The 22,720-nt window shown below is 36.5% G+C and overlaps 1 long non-coding RNA gene across 1 annotated transcript; it reads left to right on the plus strand.

Moving 5' to 3' along the window:
• The first annotated feature begins 8,843 nt into the window (after positions 1-8,843).
• LOC127808444 (uncharacterized) lies at positions 8,844-22,159 on the plus strand. The gene is made up of 3 exons (XR_008024943.1): positions 8,844-9,149; positions 9,279-9,395; positions 21,867-22,159. It is a non-coding gene; the product is annotated as an uncharacterized LOC127808444 (long non-coding RNA).
• Positions 22,160-22,720: the final 561 nt, after the last annotated feature.

Below are 22,720 nucleotides of genomic sequence, written 5' to 3' on the forward strand. Positions count from 1 at the left end.
ACGTGATGCTCTAAGACATTTTCTATCTACTGATGTCGTCATGGAAAAATAATTGCAAGAGTACCAACAAGCACAACGTACTATTCAATTTCTCATGAAACTCAACCCCATTTATACGAGAGCTCGAGGGCAGATATTACCCATAAATCCCTTGTCGCCCGTGAACAATGTATTTTCCCTCATCATTCAAGATGAAAAACAACGAAATATCTTTTCACATGTGATTGGGAAAACACCAGATACAGCTACTTTTGTTGTAAAAAATAAACCACCAAATTCTAACATGAATTACTCACCAAGAAACCCACATCTCAAATGCGATCGTTGCAACCTTGTTGGATATACCACTGCAAATTGCTACCAACATCTTGGATGTGATTAATGTGGTTACAAAGGCCATACCATCGATCTTTGTCGCAAGCTCAAGCGAGAAAATTCTCAAAGGTATAAGAAAGGTATCTCAAACGGTTTTCCCATAGCTCATCATAAATGAAACAACTTCTTCCTCTTATAGTCTCGTTGCTGAACAATATCATGATCTCCTTGAACTCATTGCTCAAACAAAATCGATTAATGCTACCTGTAACACCCCACTTTCTCGGGTGTGTTATAACTTAGGACAATTATGGGATGATAAATTTTTTCCTTCAAAACTAATGCTAAACCATATCATTCTTCATATTCATCCTAAAATTTTCATATATCTATCTCGAAAGAGAATCATTATAAATATCAAATGCGGAAGCTAGAATCGAACATTAACTTTAACATTAACCATAAATAAGGTTATACATCATCATTCCTCAAAACGTTCAGAATTCAAAGTAGTATAACTTAAATGCATAGGCTACATAACATACATTCAATTCATCATGCACTTTGCTAAGTGTCATTCCATGCCTCATTCATCCTCATTTCTGTTACAATCTTCATCTGGAACGTTTGAATATTTCAAGGGCAAAACCCAAGTTAGATGATGAATCATCTAAGGGTACATTAAACATATTTCGTGCATGGATGCAAAATGTCATTTTTTTTTTCATTTTGGTTTAAGCCAACTGTACCTTAATGCTACTCCTCATTTTTACAACTTTATACAACATGCCAAGGTGTATGGGTGCACCTTTGGAAAAGCAATGGTCTCAGCCCGTACTTTCAAACCCTTATGCGATGCATGATCAATAATATCAACGAGTACATATGCATATTTCATCATCAATACATGTAAATGTAATTTAAATAACATATTCATATCAAGGCGTGACAACATGATAAACCATTTACATAAAATCCAGTTTTGGGTCAAACCACTTACTTTAAACATATCTCAAAATATCTTGATTCTCGTGCCATGCTTCTAAGGTATTTAATTCGAAACCTCAACATACCCTGACCATCATATTTATTCAAGAATATCAATATTCTTTTTTTTCCTAATTTTTTCATAATTTTCCTCTATTTCTTCCTATTTTTTCTCAATAAATCCAAACTAAATATTTCTCAAATATTTCTCAATAACAATTCATAAAATAACTTTCCTGATTTTCTAAAATTTTCTAAAAAATTTTACTCACCTTAACTTAGCATCTCAGGCTGCATCAATATGCTTGTCCTGATCTCGAAACACATGCACGATCAATTTCCTAGCTCCGGGCATGCTCCTCTAACCCCAAATTAATTCCTATAATTTTTGAAAAAAAAATCATATTTTTTCTTTTTCTTTTTCTATTTTCTTTTCCTTTTCTTCTTTCTTTTTTCTTTTTCTTTTTCTTTCTTTTCTTCTTCTTTCTTCTTTTTCCTCACTTCATCTTCTCCAGAGCACGGCAACTGTGTGCACGCCGCCTGCTTCGCTAGCCCAGTTCACGCTTGCCGTCACCATCGGCCACTGCGCCCTCGTCAACCGCTGCCCACGCCCTCGCCGGCGTCCTACTCGCCGCCGCTGGTCACCATTGCTCCACTCGTGCGTCGCCCAGCCACTATTCGCGACCATAGCTGTCGCTTCCGGCCATTGCAACCAGCTCTCTCTCTCTCTCTCAATCTCTTCTCATTTCTCATATCTCTCTCGGCCAAGCGTTATGCCTATTTATAGGCAGCCACCGATTGAACTCCATGATTGAATATATATTATACATCAAATTCAAATCTTTTACCTCACCTGCCCAGATTTCTTACAAATTTTATCCTCAATTCTTGCTAACAATTGATTTCCAAATCTTGCAACAAATCCTTGGCCATGAAGCTTCACAGAATGGCCATCACGCATGCACTAATATGTACATATATATATAATTATATATATTACATTATGATGATAAGAAAATTACACATTTAAACTCCAATTTCATCTTTATCTCACTAGGGGCAATTCTCTAATTATAATTACATTCTCAAACACCAAATTAATTTGTATTACGATATCAAAAATCCAAAATTAATAACTCATAGTTTACTCGATAAGGACGATTTCGTCCCTGTACCTTCACCGGACATTTGTTTCATCTCAAAACCACTTCAGGGTTGATCCTTACGAAAAACCTTAGCCTCCTTAGGCTTCTGTTGACTTCTCGGGAGTCCCCTACGATGATTCAATTTTTTAGCCTAAATCGAAGGTGTACCGAAAACTGTCTCAATTCTAATTTTTTTTAATACCATAAATCTTATCTCGGAACGCTCATTGAGACCATATCATTTTCCTTAGACATTTACACTTCGAGGCATTCCCTGCAATCGATTCGGTACTTATGACTATAAGAAATTATACTTAAGCCCCTAATTTTTTGATAATTTCACCCATAGCCCACGTTAAAATTACTCTTGAACCCTTTTGAAAATATGGGATATTACACTACCAATCAAGTATCAATAGCGAGTAACCTTTCAGGTATCCCACATAGCTCTCCCATATATGGTAAAGGTATTCAATGGATCTTTAACACAATAGCCACTGATCACATGGTTTGTTCCTCTCATTTGTTCACCAGTAGTATACATGTCACCAATTGTTATGTTCATTTACCAAACTATGCTCTTATTCAAGTCACACATACAGGGGCAATTCAATTTTCAAGTTCATTGGTTCTTTATAATATGCTTTGTGTTCCTTCATTTAAACTCAAGTTGATATCAATGGCTAAATTGACTCAAACATTTTCATGTTACACAACCTTTACCAACTACTTTTGTTTTGTGCATGACCAACATTCGGGGAAGACGATTGAGACGGAAATTGAGCAAGCTAGACTCTACTACTTGGATGAGTCAAAGCATGCTAAGTGTCGTGTTTTCCTTACCACCACCACTTCCATCAATCCTTATCTTTGGCACCAACATCTTGGTCATCCATCCAATAAAAAAACCTATAAGCCACTTCTTTATATTCAGACTCTGTTAAAGCCAGTTTTGTCAATGATTGTTTTATTTGTCCACTTGCCAAACAAACCAGATAACATTTTCCTTACAGTTCAATTAACACAAAATCTTGTTTTAAGTTAATTCATGTTGACATTTTGGGTGGATACCATGTCCCAACTTTACAAGGGGCAAAATACTTTATCGTAGATGATTTTTCTCGATGCACATGTTAGTGCTCTAGATTCAATCAGATTGGATATGTTATACACTGACAATTGCAATCATATTTATTATTGAATAGAGAGTTATTCAATTTTACAAGAAGTCTTTCTATTAGTTTCTTGTTATTATTATAATGATCAAATGAAATTAGATAAAGTCCATATGATGTATACTGTGATTAATCTATAAAGATGTGAGATGATGCATCACAATTTGTAGACATCATTAAATGTCCCAAGTCGTAACAATGTCAAGAATGGACATTGACAATTACGGTAAGACTTGTATGTGTTATATTTTTGCCATGTGATGCCAACAGTGGTCTCACACCCATAGGCATGGGGATGCCTAGACAAGAACATATGTGACCAATATTGGGGAACATGTCACTGGACATGACTTGCCATGGGAATCCATTTTAGTTATATGTTGATGGAATTCTCATACGAGATGGGTATAACTAATTCTTGGACCTGAGGTTGTCACGATCATCTCATAAGAAGACCTGTATGCTTTGACATCGTTTCAATAAGTCTAGACAAAGACTGCACGTGGGCAATTGTTGGGCATATCGTGAGGCTTATAAAGATGGGTGCAATGGGACTTGTCTATCCATTGATAGAGGATGATGTATCTAAGGTACCTTCGATGGATATTCACTATAAATCTATGGTCATGGTGAAAGAAATCAATAAGGAGTTATTAATTCACTTTCTATTAAATGGGGATATCCGGAGGACCGAAGAAAACTCATGTGATCGTAATCAAACAACATATCGCCAGACTTGAGATCACATAAAATTCAAAGACGAGAGGATCAAATTACACGGTAACCATACTCGTGAACGATTATTTGCGGATTATGAATCTTTCTGAATAATTGGGTAGGCATGACGCCTTACTAGAGGTCAATCTTGTCTTATGTGTTCATACCGTCACATTGCCAACATATTCGGAAGCCTAATGAGTCATACACAATAAGTACGGTCCCTAGCTTAAATCAGGAGAGCAGACATATGATTAAGTGTGACACTTCAGCAAAAAGTTGTGCCGTCGTAGGTTCTCATGGAAAAAGAACAAATAGACGTAATGTCGATATGACGAGGAATCGTCATAAAGGAAATAGTTTCCTAAAATGACATTGATTAAATTAGGAAGGATTTCTAATTTAATAATTTTCTATTTGTTGGAGTGACAAATAAGAAATAAAATATATTTGGATTTAAATTATTATTTGGGCTAAATTGGATTTGGATTAAATATTAAATTAAATATTATATTTGAGTTAAATTAGATTTAAACCAAATATTTTATTTAAACTTATTATTGAATTTAGCCCACTTAATTAAGATTCTAGTTGGACTAGGATAGATGGGTCAGCCCATATCCATGAGGGTTTGAAAAACCTTAGAACTCTTCTATAAATACCCCCTTATGGGTTGCCCAAAGGAATATATTTGATTTTGTGTGATTTTTCAAGAGTTGAAAAACAATTGTCATCCACTCTCTCTCATTTCCTTCCGCATTGATTCGAGACGAGAAGGTTCTTTCTGTCCATACACAAGCCACGAAAAAGAAGGAAGAGCTAGCACTCTCATTCAACTCTCCACGCCAACGAACGCCTGCCTTGTATCACGATTTAGAGGCCGAACACTTGGACGGCTTAAATCCGCAAACGACTCGAAAATCTAAAACATAGATTTATTTTATTTTATATGTGAATGATTTAATTTATATGTTGATCCAATCGCCAGGATCGATAAGGTTCAAAAATTTTTGAATTATGTTGCTTGCCCCATAGCGATCTGGTTTTACTTTCAGTAGTATCAAAGTCATCGTCGAAAATTTTCAATTCCTTATGTACGGATTCAATTATGTTGATATTTGCGAAATTAATAAATATTGTTGCGTTTATATTTTTGGATTGCAAAATGTTTTTTTTATTATCAGTAAATGAATATGTATTGATCAAAAATGAACTATACAAATATATTGGGTACCAGACGAACAAAAAAGGCAAATTAAATACTTGCATCTGATAAATTAAAAAGAATCAAGACATGATGATACAAAGAAAAAAGAACTCTGTATACATGTGTTTTGATCTTCCTAATGATATTATCAACAAGATGATGCTAACCCTAAAAAATGAGACGGTTCCTAGCATTCCAAATAAAATAACAGTGCATGCAAAAGCTATTTTTTTTGCTTTGTTACACCATGAAGGCCCCCGCGCTTCCTTCTTAAGCCACTTAAGAGCATTATGAATAGAAGACATTACTCTTCGGATGCCAAACCATGACTTAATTTGACCCCAAATCGAAGAACAAAACTGGCAATTAAAGAACAGATGCTCGTTAGATTCCTCCACAACATTATAAAAGACGTATAAATGATCAATGTCCAGAAATGCAAGCTTATCTCTCATCAAAAGTTTAAATTTAGCAACCAGCCACGCGATTAGTTGTGTCTCAACCCCACAACAAAATAGTATTGTTGAACAAAAACATAGACATTTCCTTAATGTGGCCTGTACCTTACTTTTCCAAGCTAATCTCTCCAAAACCTTTTGGGGTGATGCTATCCTAACTACCACCTATCTGGTCAATCGTACCTCAACCCATGTTCTTCATGGCAAAACACCATTTAAGGTAGTCTTTCACAAAACACCACTTATGATCATTTATGTGTTTTTTGTTCTCTGTTTTGCCTCTACCCATCACCACAAACCAAGCAAATTTGATACTCATCCTCTTTGTTGTATCTTTCTTGGCTACCCTTATGGTACCAAAGGTTATCAAGTATATGATTTAGCTACCAGAAAAATATTTCTTTCTTGAGATGTCCTTTTTCATGAACATGTTTTCCCTTATGCATTTGTTACTCTCATCTTTATTTCACTAACACACTCGACCCTTCCCGTCGTAGACCCTACAGATCTAATTTTTCCCTCTGCGATGCCTACCAATCCGAATTCACCTACTACAATGCCTACCCATCCAACCCGCCTACCGCGGTGCCATCTTCACTTGCCACAACACCTTCAATCCAGTTTGATTCCCACCCAACCTCACTCAGTGCAACGCTAACTTTGCCCACTACGCCTTTAGTCCTGATCCTCCATCCCGTATTGCAAATTTTAGATGTTGCGACTTTCGAACTTGTCACTATGACATTTCCTGATGCCCCACATGATTCTCCTACACCTAACACCAACTCCAACAACCCACGCAAGCACTTAACTACCTTCAATAATACCATGTAAAAGCTTCCTTGCCTATTTGCTCCTTACTGTCATCTCACTTGGTGTTTACTGTAGCCACATGTATTCCTCACCCCTTGTCTCATGTTCTTACTCATGATCAACTTTCTCCCATCCATCGTGCTTTCACCACTTCCATTTCAACGGTCAAAGAACCTACCTCCTTTATCCAGGCTGTTAAAGATCCTAAATGGCGTCTTACCATGAATGAAGAACTTCGTGCTCTACATGATAATGACATTTGGTCTCTCCAACCTTTGCCTTCAAATAAGAAATTCGTGAGTTGCAAATAAGTCTACAAGATCAAATTTAATGCTGATAGCACTGTCGAGCACTATAAAACACGTTTGGTTACAAAATGGTTATAGTCAGATTGAAGATTTTGATTATCATGAGACTTTTACCCCTGTTGCCAAGCTTGTTACTGTTCGTTTACTCCTTGCTATTGCGTCTTCCATGAATTGGCACCTTCAATAACTGGACGTCAACAATGTTTTTCTCCATGGTGATATGGAAAAAGATGTTTACATGTTATTACCTCCTGGTTTCGAACGAAAGAGAGAGACCCGTGTGTGTAAGCTTCACAAATCTTTGTACAGGCTTAAGAAAGCTTCTCGTCAATGGTTCATCAAACTATCCAAAGTCCTTACCCTTACAGACTTCATACAATTCCAAATCAGATCACTACTTATTCATCTGACACCATGGTACTTCCTTTACTGTTCTTTTTGTCTATGTGAATAACATAATTCTGATAGGAAATAATCTCCAAGAAATTGAACAAATTAAAGCTCATCTCATGCAACAATTTAAGCTTAAGGATCTTGGTAACTTGAAATATTTTCTAAGCATAAAGACATCTCGATCAAAACAATGAATTGTTATTTCACAAATAAAATATGCACTTGAAATATTAAAAGACATGAGATACTTGGTAGTAAAGCCTTCCAATTCTCCAATGGAGCAGAATTTATCTCTTAGTAAGGAAAATGACGATTGTATTGAAGATCCCTCATCTTATCAAAAACTTGTTGAGTGATTGATTTACTTAACCATTACAAGGCCAAATTTTGTCTATCCTGTTCACATTCTCAGTCAGTTTATGGATAAGCCCCGAGTTCCACACTTATAAATGACACAAAAAATTCTACACTACATCAAGAAAACACCCCTAGAGAATGTATATTTTTTCTTATCCACAAGTTCATTGCAATTAAATGCTTTTTGTGATGCTGATTAAGCTCAATGTCGAGACACACAAAAGTCAATCACAAACTACTGTGTGTTTATTGGAAGTTTCCTTATTTCTTGAAAAACTAAAAAACAAGTTACCATCTCCCGATCAAGTGTAAAAGGCAGAATATTGTACCATGGCATTTGTTTGTTGTAAGGTCATTTGGCTCCAAAATATTTTACATGATCTTAGAATAAAGCATCCATAGCCGGTTAAGTTATTCTATGATAGTTAAGCTGCTCTACATATAGCTTCCAATCTGGTATTTCATGAATAAACAAAACATATAGAAATTAATTGTCACCTTGTTTGAGAAAATGTCTAAGCTAGTGTAGTTAAAACTTACTATACATCAACAACAAAACAACCAGCCGACATCTTCACTAAATCATTGAGTATGTCATAGTTTTTAAATCTTATCAAAAAATTAAGAATGGTCAACATCTATTCTAATTTGAGGGGGAGTATTAGGAATCAAGATTCCAAATTCAGAATATTTGTTAGGAAAATTGCTTTTTCTTTAATCATTACTTTGTTCCTTTCTTGTATATAAATATAGCTATTATTTCATTCAAATATATATACAAAAGATTACTCTTTCATAAATTTTCATATAATTCTAAAATTTTTCAATTGCCGTTATTAATTTACATCATTAAAAAAACACATTACCCAAAATTTAGGGGGGCAAGTTGACCCAGTTGTGTTGTGAACCAGTGGGCGGGCCCAGGCCCAGGTCTGGCCCAGAGATATATAACGAAGGGAACCTAGGGTTCCTGCCCCGTTCTGCTGACTGCGCTTTACAGTGAAGCGCCGTTGGTCTCTCAGCCGAAGGCAGTTATCCCCGTCGTACTCACCTCCGTCCATCGCTCTCTCCGCCTCTCTGTCTCTTCACTTCTCCCTCTCTCACCGCTCCTCTGGTTGCGCTTCCATCACCGGTCATGGAGGTTCTCTGCCGTCTCAATCTATCTGTCTCACTAATCTTTCTCTCACCTGTTTTCTCTCTTTGAACCGCTGAGATTTCGACAAAGGACAGCAGCATTCGCCTCGTCAAGAGGTATCACAAACCGAATCGCAAAGGTAAACTCGAAAACGGCCCTCCTCTTTTAAGATCTCGTATCTTCATCTTTGCTTCTCTTTCAAACACCAAAATTCCTTGTTTCATCTTAATTGTACGATCCGATCTAGTTTGATCTGATAATTATCCAGAGTTCAAGAAGGTGGCAGTCCGTACAGCGATCGAGTTCGTGGTGATGGGATTCGTAGGGTTCTTTGTGAAGCTGATTTTCATTGCTATTAACATCATCGTTGTTGGATCTGTTTGAGGTAATATACTGTCAGTTACGTATTTATTCCATTTTGTTTCTGTAATTGATTTACCTGCATCTGCCATTCGTGCATACTTCCAATTGATGTCGACCTGCGGTTAAAAGGATCAAATTCATGCGTCGGATTTGGAATTAGAATTTTTCCTTGCTGCAAAACCTTGATTAAGAGTTAAGAAATGCGACTTTTCAATAACTTATTAGTTAGTACTGTTCATGTGCTTTTATAGAACAAGTAATTTAATATTTCTTGATTTCTTTTGTCCACTGAATCCCGCAATTAATTTTTTGGTTATGATTTCTTGAATTACGATTAATACCTTGTCCTTTTGAGAATTCTGGCCATTAGGAATGCAATGGTGAATTTGAATGTCGGATTAGATTCATGCATACCCTCGAGAATAGTCTACGTTTCTGATGGTATTGAATATGTTGATAGGTCATAGGGTATCCTGTTGATGTTTTGAGCTAAGATACGTGTTAAGTAGTTATTTTGAGAATGATAATGTTCTAGATTCGAGTTGGAGAAACAAAGGCTGGAAACACTTGTCTTGTATAGGCTTTTCAGTGCTTTTTGTATCTTAGTTATATATTTGGGGAATGAATTTATCAATTCTTAGAGGCTCTGTAGGAGATGTCTTTTTCCTGCTTGATAAAATGTCCTAATCAGAAATTCTCATGACATTTGATGCAGCATCACATTTTTATCTTTTCATTGTTCATTTGCTATTAATGCAAAAGCTATATGGAGAACTACACCAGTGGAAAATGTACATCAGTTTTGTTTTTGCTTGCAATAAATTTTTTTTGATGGATTTCTTGTATTCTGGGATTGGTGTTGCTTGAGTCATAGTCAGAGATGTGCTTTTGAGGTAATCTTGATATTCTAAGGTCAAATCCGTTTGGGAATAATTTGAAAAAAAAAAATATTTATCCAAAAAAGTTAAGGTTTTGAATGAAGTATTCCAAAGGAGAGAGAAAAAGATTAAAAATAGTTTTTATAAAACAGTTCTAATTTATAAAAAAATAATAAAACACTTAGCTTTGAAATCTGCCAACTCAACAAATAATCAAGAATTTACCCCTTGACTGTTTTACTTGGTTAGAAACCAAACAGGAAGATGTAGCGTTCAGATAAATGTTATTCCTGAAGGATTCTCGTCGATTAAATGTTTTTGAGATAATAACAAAAATCTAGTGATTTGAGTCATTGGGAGTCCTAGAGATTCATTGTGTGAGACCTTAAAACTGTTTGGGTCCTTGGGTGATTAAATGTTTTTGCCTATTGGGGTTCTTTGGGTGTGCATGTTCCTATTAGGTTAGTCTAAAGCCCAAATAGAACAAACATGATTTTTTTAATCTAAAAGAGAAAAATAAAAAATAGATGGTTCTATTATTGTAATTATGCATTCTAAATTATATGTTTTAATAGCCAATAGATGTTTGTAGTGCACTCTATGAAGAAATTATAATGGACATTCTTCATGTTCAAGTCACCAAGTTAGTGGCACTTGTGAGGGTAAATATTTTCTTTTTAAATACTTGTTTAGTTATTTTATATTTCTGTTTATATTATGTGTGTATCTAGCATTTTATATTAATCATTATAGTAATTGTAGAAGAAAATTGAAAACATAGTATATAATTTTCTTCAACTTCACAAGGAATGGTTACAATATATATAGGAGCAGTGTTCTAAAATGCGGCCTAGGCTGCTGCCTAGGCGTTAGGCGGCCCCTCGCTGCTGCGAATACATGCAAGTCAGCATCCAAGGCGCTGGGCCCGATTAATCAGGCCTAGGCGGCCCAGGCACAAAACGACATCGATCCCCAAAGAAATCCCCCCTTTCTTACTTCATGTGATATTTCAACCTTCTTCTCAAAGAAATCCCTAATTCTCCTCACTCTCCCCCCTTTGCCATTTCCGCTACAGCCTACAACTGTTGTTTCTTTCCCCCTTCGCCGCCATTGCAAGTAAGTTTGCAACCCATTGTCATTTTCTTCTCTGAATCGTTCTTGTCGTCATTCTCTTCTTCAAACCCACCCAACCCAACCCATCTTAACTATTGTTCTCTTCGTCATCATTCTCTGTACTATGCAGAGTCTCCAACCAGAAGAAGAAAATCAACAAGAAATCAATGAATTTGATTTTGAGTCCAATGAAGATCGTGTGTTGGAAGAATATAGAGAGAAAGAAGTCCAATTAGATAGTTAGATTCTTCGATATGGTTTATGTTGCATTATTGCTGCTTTTACCTTTCTGAACCTAGAACTAATCTAAAACAGTTTGTTTTCTTAGACCTAATTCCATTATTTCACTTGTCTTTCCAACTTTGATGTACCTAAAAATAACATCAATTTACATAAACCATATCGAAGGAATTTTAGAATACTGTATAGGGAAAAAAAATCAATCAAATTCCTATAACTAAGGAAAAGAAAGAATTCTAATTACATTAATTACTAATTTACATCAATCAATCCCAACAATTAAGATTAATTATAATCAATCCCATAGATTGTGGGATAAGATTGATTAATCAATCCCATAAATTGTGAGATTATTGGGATTGATAATCAATCCCATAGATTGAGGGATCTGATTTTTGAACAACACTCCTCAAGCTTGTGAATGAATATCCATCATTCCAAGCTTACTTACAAGTTCTTCAAACTGCTTGAGAGGTAAACCTTTGGTGAGCAAATCAGCAAACTGTGTTTCTGAGGGAACAAAAGACAAACAAATTTCCCCAGCATCTAGCTTTTCTTTGATGAAATGGCGATCTACCTCAACATGCTTAGTGTGATCATGTTGTACCGAATTGTGTACAATGTTGATTGCTGATTGATTGTCACACATTAATTCTATAGGACCATGACCAAGTATTTTCAAATCACTAAGCACAATTCTTAGCCTAAGTAACTCACACAATCCGAGAGCCTTGCCCTAAACTCTACTTTAGCACTAGATCTGGCCACAACCCCTTGTTTTTTGCTTCTCCATGACACTAAATTTCCCCCCAAAAACACATAGTAGCTAGTAGTGGACCTTCTATCCACAAGCGAACCACCATAGTCAGCATCAGTGTATCCCCTGACTTCCAACTTCTGTCCTAACTTAAACAATAGACTTTTTCCAAGTGTTGACTTCAGATAGCGCAAAATTCTCCTTATAGCTTGCATATGCTCTTCAGTGAAACTATGCATAAATTGACTTACCAAGATGACAACAAAAGCTATGCCAGGCCAGGTGTGGAATGGGTAAATCAGCCTTCCTACTAACCTCTGGAATCTCTCCCTATCCACCAATGGATTGTTACTTGGTCATAATTTCAGGTTAGGATCCAAGGGAGTATTTGTCACCTTGCCACCTAGCAATTCAGTTTCTTCCAATAAGTCCATGGTATATTTTCTTTGGGAAAGAAATATACCCCCTTTTGAGTATGCAACCTCTATTCCCACGAAATACATGAGCCTACCAAGGTATTTGATGTCGAATTTTTTGGCCAAGGTATTTGATGTCGAATTTTTTGGCCAGATTTCCTTTTAGCAATTTCTTCTCATCCTCATCATTGCCAGTAACAATTATGTTATTAATATAAACAAGTAGGGCTGGTAGAGTACCATTCTTGGAATGTTTTTATGAATAAGGCCTGATCTCTTCTACTTTGCCAATACCCCATTGCCTTCATAGCCCTTGAGAACCAATCAAACTAAGCTCTTGGGGATTGTTTTAATCTATACAGAGCGTTTTCTAATCTGCAAACATAACCTCCAACTCCATTAGAAAAACCAGGTGGGGGTCCATAAATACCTCTTCCTCCAAGTCACCATGTAGGAAGACATTTTTCACATCTAGCTGCATCAACTCCCAGCCATAACAACTAGCCAAAGATAGGAGAACCCTATTGTAGTTATTTTTGCCACGGGTGCAAATGTCTTCAAGTAATTGATGCCATATGTTTGAGTATAGCCCTTAGCCACTAATCAGGCTTTGTATTTTTCCAATGAACCATCAGCATTGTATTTCACATTAAATACCCATCTGCACCCTATCGATTGAACCCCTTTCGCTCTAGGCACCATTTCTCAGGTATTATTCTTTTCTAAGGCCTTCATTTCTTCCTGCATAGCTTGTACCCAATGTTGGTTCTGTAATGCTTCTTCTAAAATCTTAGGAATAGCTATGGAATCAAGAGAGAATAAAAAACTTTTGTGTTTCAGGGTCAATTTGTGGTAAGAAACAAATTTGATGTTGTGTACAACTCCTCACACCTTTTCGAACAAACAACAATAGGCAAATCTAGGTCTAAGATTTTAGGGTTAGGACAATCAGTAGGGTTAAGCAAATCAGAATGTTGAGTGAGTTCCAAACCTGGTGAGGGGTAGATGATGGATCCTGCATAGCACCTGGGTTAGGCTTTCCCTTCCTCTTATACACATATGGGCCTTTGAACCGAACATGAGATATCCTAAGCTGAACAAGAATTGAAGAGTCAGACAAGGGTTCCAAGTCTCTGGAACCTGCCAGCTGAGGATTAGAATAAATAGGAGAATTAGAAGAGTTAGGATCCAAAGAAGGATGCAGCTGATAGGGTTGAGACTCTTCTAAGATAGGAAGACCATGATCAATAGAAACACTCTCCCCTTGAGGACCAAAAGTAGGAACCTTGAAAAAAGACTGATTTTCAACAAAGGTACCCTTTTTGAGTAGGAGAATAGCCTAGAAATACACACTTAAGGGTTCGGGCATCAAATTTATCCCTATGATGTTTAGATACATGGACAAAAGCCACACAACCAAATATCTTAAGAGGGAGAGGAGTATGCAGACCAATTTTTGTTAAATGAGTTGAGAGACACTAAAATGGGGAGAGTTGATTTAGCACTCTTGAGGGAACCCTATTGATTAAATAGGTTGCGATCAATACTGTTTCACCTCAAAAGGTTTTAGGAACTGAATGCTAATGCAAGAGACCCTTAGCAACATTTAGGAGATGCCTTATCTTTCTTTCAGCAATTCCATTATGTTGGGGAGTTTTCACCCAAGAGGATTCATGAACAATCCCCTTTTGTTGGAAAAAATGATTGAGATGATGGTTAAAATAGTCCCTTGCATTATCACTCATAATCCTTTTAATAGAAACCCCAAATTGAGTTAGAATCATTCTATGAAACAAGGGTAGAATGTTGTTAATGGCTGCTTTGTCCTTGAGTAAGTAAATCCATGTCATCCTAGTGCAATCATCTATAAATGATACAAAACCATTTGGCCTCAGAATAATTAGAGACTCTAGAAGGCCCCCACACATCAGAGTGCACTAAAGAAAAATGAAACAAGGAAAGTTTATTGCTGATAGCATAAGGTACTCGAAGGTGTTTGGACAATTCACACACATCACAATGAAACATATTGATATCTGGAAACATAGATTTTAACAAAAGGAAAGGAGGATGACCTAACCTAAAATGTTGAAACCAAATATTGGACTGAGTGGAAGTATGCAGAGAAGAGGAGTGACTTAAGCTAGGCTGATCTCCTGCAAGTGGCTCACTGCTCCCTTGTAGATAGTACAACCCATTAAGTGCCTTAGCAACACCAATCATCTTCCCTGTGGTTAGGTCTTGAAACACACAATCATGAGGTGAGAAAATTACATAGCAATTAAAGCTTTGGGAAAACTTGTGAACTGAAAGTAGATTGGTGGAGAGGCTAGGCACATAAAGTACTTGTTGGGCAAGTAGAGATGGGTTCAAACATGCATTTTCTTGTCCAACTATAGGGATACCTTGGCCATTAGCAACTGTAATTTTTTTGGAGCTAGATATTGGTTCAAAGGTCTCAAAGAATTTTAGGTTAGGTGTCATGTGATTGATGGTTCCAAAATCTATGATCCAAAGATTATTCCTAGCTGTATATGAGGTATTAAAGAACTTAGAATTAAGGCACATACTTGCCCTCGCCATCAATAACCAGTCTACTGGTGACTAGTTTTGCAAAAAAAAAATCTATCCAAAAACTCTCTCAAACTCACCTTGTTGTGAGTAGTTTTTTCAGATCTGACAAGGCTCCCCACCTATAACACTTCCTCGTGCTGCTAGCAAGGTTAATCACTTCGCTGACCCAACTCCTGACAAAAATGCTACTGGGGTTAGAGATAGTTCTTACTGATTTCATCAATGCAGAGGAGGACCTGTAGCTATCTTTGATGAGAAGCAGCGACGAATAGCTTGCTTCTAGCTCCGAGAGTAGCATAAAAAAGGTTGTCGGCAAACCTACAATGAAGCAGTAGCAACAACAACAAACGATGATGTTCCCCTTGGCTTGCAACAGTGCAGGGAGTCAGATGGCTGTCGGTGGCGGTTGTTGGATGCGTTGGAGATGTCAAGTTGAACAACAAAACGAGGAAAACCGAACAACAACCTGAGAAGCTTCTTGTTCTGGGGCAACGACGACCAACGAGAGCAATGCTGGAGATGAACGATTAACAAGGGACACCGGAACTAGCGAGAGAGAGAAGGATGTACGCAATAGTCAAGGCTAGGGCAGACAGAGGTGATGCTGAATATGAGTAACGCATGAGGATGAAGGAGTGCTAGCAATAAAGGCCTGCAATTGAGGGACGTACACCGCAGAACTACAATGATGGCAGAACTAGGGAACTTGGCAACGGCAATTAAGGCCGACAGGAAATACGCCAATCAATGAAGTCAAAACAATTGGGAATTGTCAAATCCTCGAGGATCTGGCAATGGTCAATTCGGAGCTCCTTCCAAATTGACAATGAATACTAGAAATTTGAGAGAATTTCCCAAGAAATGAGAGCAAACAGATTGATAAGGAAGAGAGAGATCCAAAAGACGAGAGAGAGCAGAGAGTTTGGAGGGAAATTCAGAAAAATGTGTATTCAACTTCTGGATGCCTCTCCATGTGGGGTGGGTTGCAATTTATACCCATTCCCTGCGTACATATGAATGTTCCCGCCAATGGCCAATTCCAAACAACCTAACTACATTATGTTATTACTCTCTACTACTCTTCCACTTGTATCATTACAATTTACCTAAGTACCCTCCTAGTATGTAACAACAATGAAGGCCGGAGAGACAAAGGGAACCGAAAAGGAAGGCAATGAAGGCTAGAAAAATGCCCTAGGAAGATGGCTCTGATACCATGTAGAAGAAAATTGAAAACATAGTATATATTTTTCTTCAACTTCATAAGGAATGGTTACAATATATATAGGAGAAAGAAATCAATCAAATCCCTATAACTAAGGAAAAGAAGGAATCCTAATTACATTAATTACTAATTTACATCAATCAATCCCAACAATTAAGGTTAATTATAATCAATCTCATAGATTGTGGGATAATTGGGATTGATAATTAATCTCATAGATTGAGGGATCTGATTTTCCAACAATAGTAATTATCAAGTGAACATTGAATTATAACTGTAATTAATCTTATGTATGCTGGTGATGAAGGATAAGAATTGAGATAAATAACTGGAATTTTAAGGCCTCTTTTTTTTTGGCTTGGGGACTACTCTAGCTTCAAGCCCTTTTCATATGCCCCTTTCTATACTAGACTAATTTATATTTTTGGATGTTAATGAGAATTTGTAATTTTGGTATTATAATTTTGATTTTTTAATTTCTATTAAGGGTATTTGTCTTGTAACTAGAGGCAGTTAGCGTTTGGGGCACACTGCACATGGGTGCTGCTGGTGGCTGTATATTAAGCCACAGCTGTAGGATGGAGAATATGTGGAGTAATGAATTTATACTCTAGTGTCTCTCTCTCCTATCCTTTCTTCTTTCCTCTCAACTACTCTTCCTCCGTCTTCTTGCTGCATCTCTCCCTCCCCTCTGATCTCTCCCTCTAAATCTTTCTTTAATCTTCTCAATTCCCTTTCATACCCTAGCTCAACCCTAAGGGTGTGACAATTAATAACTTTTTAGAAACATATTTTCATTTTTGCATTAATATATTGTTTTTTTAGATAATTTGTTTGTTGTATTGTACTGTTGAAAGTTTCTATTGGCAGACATATATTAAAAAACAATTATAAAAAATCATCTTTACCAACAGAAGTTCTGTTGGTATATCTCACACATACCCTGAACCGTTAGTAAAAGTCTAAAGCTTTGAATTAATTTAGTGATTTACTAGCAGAATGTTTCCATTGGTATAGATTATACTAATGGACAAGTTATAATTCTTTACCCGTGGATGCTTTACATGTTAGTAGATCCCTATACCAACAGGAATTTTTTCTGTTGTTATATTTTTGTTTATATATTTTTTTGGTAGTGGGGATCTTCTAGTTGTTCAGTTATACAAGATTCTACTATACATCTTTCTATCAATCATGACGTATGAAGGAAATTAAATACAATCTAGAAACACTTGGATTCTTTTGTTGGAATAGGAGTTAATTATACCAATAATCACTCAATTTTACATTCTGTTACTGTTTGGTCATTTAACTTTGAAATGTTGCCTGTTAGTCACTAATATTTCAAAATTGTTACTACTTAATCACTGAACTTTAAAATGTTACCCACTAGTTATTAATATTTCAAAATCGTTTCTTACTCGTCACTCGTTAGTCACTGAACTTTAAGTTCACAAGTGACGAATGAGAAACAGTTTTGAAATATTAGTGACTAGTAGGTAACATTTTAAAGTTCAGTGACTAAGCAGTAACAATTCAATAATTAGTAGGTATTATTTTAAAGTTCAGTGATCAAATAATAACAGAATGCAAAGTTGAATAATTATTGGTGTAATTAACCGTTGGAATAGATATTGGGAAAAGCATGTGATGAATGTTTTCTTTGTTGAGGAGGAAGTCACTTTTTAAAACTAATGGTTTGGATCTTTTGGTTATTGGACCTTAGATTTTAGTTGCAAAAATAATCTTTAGAAGGATTAGTTTATTGTTTTAAGTTGTTTCTTAGTTTGAGAAATTATGAAAGTTGTATGCCACATAAGAGAATTTTTTGCTACTAGTTTAGTTAACCTCGTTCAGGGATACACTATATTTTCAACATCCATTCAAGTGAATTATATGGTATTTAAACTCTTGTTAGTAATGGAAAGGAAAAGATGGAAATAGAATGTAAAATATTCTCTCTTTATTTGGAAGAGTATTGGGAAAGTAATGTAGAATACTTCATCATTGTTTGGGCAATTAGCAAAAATGAATGGTAAAGAAAAATATTAAAAGATAAGTGCCGATTATGTCCTCCTGATAGATGGATAGGATTTTGTCGAGGGTAAATTTGTAGTTTTACAAAAATTTTAAGGTTACATTATCTAGACACAAAAATATAACTTTTCATCTATTAGGAGTAACAATAATATTTTCATCCATTTTCATTCCATTCCATATTATCATTCTTAAACAAGGAGAAACCCCTTTCACTTATTTTTATCCAGTCCATTCCCATTCCATCCCCCTCTCCCAAATGCAGTATTAGCAGCAAAAACAATCACACGCTTTTAGCTTTAGAGCGATTTTATCATTGCATATAGTGCTTGATGTACTTCTCCACTTCAATTATCCTGCATTGGTAATATGAGTAACATCCTCCATGATCTCTCTTCTCTGTACAACTGATTGCATACTTGTTAATACCTTAGTGGGCAAGGTACTTGTCAAGTTGTTAGGATTAGACTCGAGCAAATTAGAAATTATAGAATATCTAAGGAAGAGAAGAGAGTTTTTGGGAGGAAGAATTTTAAAGGAGAGAATTTGAGAGGGAAAGAATTCTGTTATTTCTCACATGAATTCCCATCTTCATACATCTTAGCCTTATATAGGCTCCTCCCTTCGGCTAACAACATAATCATGGGGTACAATTGACAATGCAACACTAACTAATACAGTTGGCTAATGCCAATACGCCAAAAATTTTCAAAATTGCCCCTAGATCATGACATTCCCTTCCCGTTAAAAGAAATTCTTGTCCCCAAGAATTTAGAGTAGGCCAATAGCTCTTGGAAATTGCTTAAGCAATTCTGGTAGGTACTCTCACGTTGTATGGTCTAGTTGCATGTGTGACCACTACACCAGACCTGGTTCAAGGGGGCCGCACCTTGGTAGATCACCCTTTTATCTAGAATGGCCGAGGCTCAAGAGCTTCTTCTAAATCTTCACCCACAGCTGGCAGGTTTTGGCTAGTAGGGGCATTGGGTTCAATAGACATCTCTTTAATAATGAAACATGGAGCATGGTGTCAGTGTTGACTCCCGTTGGCAATTGCAGCTTATAAGCCACCTTTCCCACCTTCAACTCTATGGTAATGGGCCCAAAGTACTTGGGGTTGAGTTTGGAGGCTGGTGTGGCTGTAAAGGGTTGTTGTAGGAATCTTTTCTCATTAAGATAAACCCTGTTACCCGCGTTGAAGGACCTGTTACTCCTCTGTTTAACCATAACCCGACCATTAGTGCACCACAGTAATATGAGCTTGTTATGGCTCTAAATCTATTCATTCATACAAGTACAAGAACAAAAAGACCATTAGTGCTAAGAAGGGTAGATTAATTTAGGTCTATTATATATATATATATACATACACACAGACGCACACATATGTATTGGTTTGATTAATTGGACGGAAAAGAAATCAATCTAGTTGCTTGGACGGAAAGAAACAGAACAGATGGGAAAAAGATATGTCTTTTTGAGCCTGAAAGTAGACAATTTCAATATGGATGTGTCCTCTAGCATCTATGATTTGTCCCACAGATTCCTGTGGAAACTAAAGGTTCTAAACATGGAGATTAATCAATCTGGAAATCCAAAATCTACTGTCCATGTGATGGATGATCCATTCATGATTGAAATTTTTTCCCAGAAACTAATATTTACACAAGTTTAATCAAGCATTAACACAACTAAAGACCATGCTTGATAAACAAGACAATTTGAAAGGATAAAACTTCTTTGTATTAGGATTATAGATCTCTTCATCAATTATCTTCTTGTCATGGTAATTGCTAATTAAGAATGGAACTGATAAAGAACCGCACATGCCAAACCAAGAATTGAAGGATTGAAGGAAGATTCATGAAGAACATACCTTTCTTGCGCTAATGGTCTTTTTTTTTTTTTTCAGATCATATATTTAATATTTATTTAATAAAATTATATTCTGGTTTAACCATAACCTGACTATTAACCCTTGAACCTCTCCCGGTTCTGGTTTGATGCCCAATCTGGTTTTTAAATCATTTGTAAATTGACCAATTTGCTCCTGATTCCTAATCTTAAACTCTTTCCTCTCGTTCTCTCTCCCCTATGTTTATTTCTCTTTCCTCTCTCAATAATTTAATTACAAAAAATATATTTGATTACAAATAAATATAAATATGAAATAAAATATATATTTCTTAAACTGTAAAAATAAACTTAAACTAGAAACATATATATAAATATATTTCTAAAAAATATATATAAACTGAAAAATATATATATATTTTAAACATAAAATATATGAACTAAATATATCTATGTATATATACGAAAATTAAAATATGTACTGGTGGCAGCCGACCACCATTGGCAGAGAGAGAAAGGGAGGAAAGATAGGCAGAGCCCTAGTGGGGGTTCTTTATATATATATAGAGAGAGAGAGAGGGGGGGGGGAGTGGTGAAACTGTAGTGGGGTTTGCGGAGAACGCCGAGAGATGTGGAGGCGGGGGGATAAAGAGGAAGAGAATCTTGCCATGGTCGCTAGAGAAGGAAAGAAGAGAGAGAGGAGAGGGAGAAAGGCCATTTTTCAAAAAGGGGAAATTAACAATAATCATTTTTGTATTTTACTTTAGTACATTTCTGTGGTGACTAAAAGGGGAAATTAATAATATTGCTCACAATTGCCGCTGCCTTTGGTATCCACTACTGGATTCATATTCTGCATCTTCGATGTTGCTATTTTGTATTTTATTTTAGTTCAACGAGGTCATCCCAACCAAGGAGCTTTCCTGGGGCTTGCTTTTGGTGATTTCCTCTTGTTATATCTTTTTATTTATTTAAAACTTGTCATGATTATGTGGGCTCTTAGAGAGAAGCAGCCACTTGAAATTCTCTGTGGGCTCTTCAGATGTGATAGTCTTTTCTGTATTCGTAAGTATGGTTGACATTCTTGGCCTTCCTAAGAGGCTATGGCCATAAGTGTGGTAGGAATGCTTGCCGGCACCTATATCATGGTTTGTGGAAAATAGTAAGTGCACCTATATTGTTAACATTGCTTTGTTTCCATTTATGCTACCACAGGAATCACAAGCTTTAATCCACTAGGTGGAGTTTCTCTTACCATTTATGCTATTAAGAAAAATTTACATATCCATGCATAGAAGTCTTTTTTCCATGTGTATAGAAGTGCTCCTTCTGCTTATTATCCTGTAAATTCCATTGCATTACTCTTCACATAGAACCTCAGGATTATCATTGGTTGCAGGATAACGATGATGTTGCTTTGAGAAATTGTGTATCAACTTATTTGCGGAGCCATCTTGGGGAATAATAGTGTTTTCTTCACACCCGCGTTGGCCCGGCATTACTCCTCGTTTCATTTTGGTAAAGAAGTTGTCTTTCCTCACAAGCTCCATGGCTGAGGGGGAGAGGGGGGGGAAAGTTGTGCTTGAATGATTATGATGCTATATTGGGCACATTTCTTATATTTTTCTACTTGATGTTATTATGTACATGTTACGTAGCCTAGTTTTAACTAGTGGTTGGGTTTTAACAGCAGTTGCTTGCCTCCTCATCAGGATAAGATGACTAATTTTGGACATCGCAAACCTGTTAGGGCTAGATTAGTCATCTAAATCAGACTTTTGCAGAGTAGGGGCCTCAGAGATTTTTGAGCCCGAAAAACCAGGAGCTCTGATTTGTCGGCCCAGAAAATTGGTCTCTTCAATTATAATTTTGTAGGCCAACAAAATGGGCTTGTAGTAATGTTGGGCATCAAAAAATTGCTAGTGTAATGCAGACCTATACTAAACGCCAGCCTAAATATACATGCCAACAAATATTACTGCCCAAATTAATGTTCCTGTGGGTGAATCTTTTAAGCGGGGCTAAAATTACGAGCCGCAGAAATGTGGACACGAAATGAAGGGGCCAAGTGAATGGGCCTCGGGAATTTTGGCCGCCCACACTTACATAACGACTTTTGTTGGGCCGCCGATATTTTCGTTGGCCCAAATTAACGAAACTAATTAATTCTGTTGGCCCTAAATTATGCGCCGCCATTTTTATTGGGCCGCCGACATATCTGGTAGGCCAAATAAACGGGCCTCAGAAATTCTA

Source organism: Diospyros lotus, chromosome 8 (assembly GCF_014633365.1).
Source record: "Diospyros lotus cultivar Yz01 chromosome 8, ASM1463336v1, whole genome shotgun sequence".
NCBI classification, from domain to species: Eukaryota; Viridiplantae; Streptophyta; class Magnoliopsida; order Ericales; family Ebenaceae; genus Diospyros; species Diospyros lotus.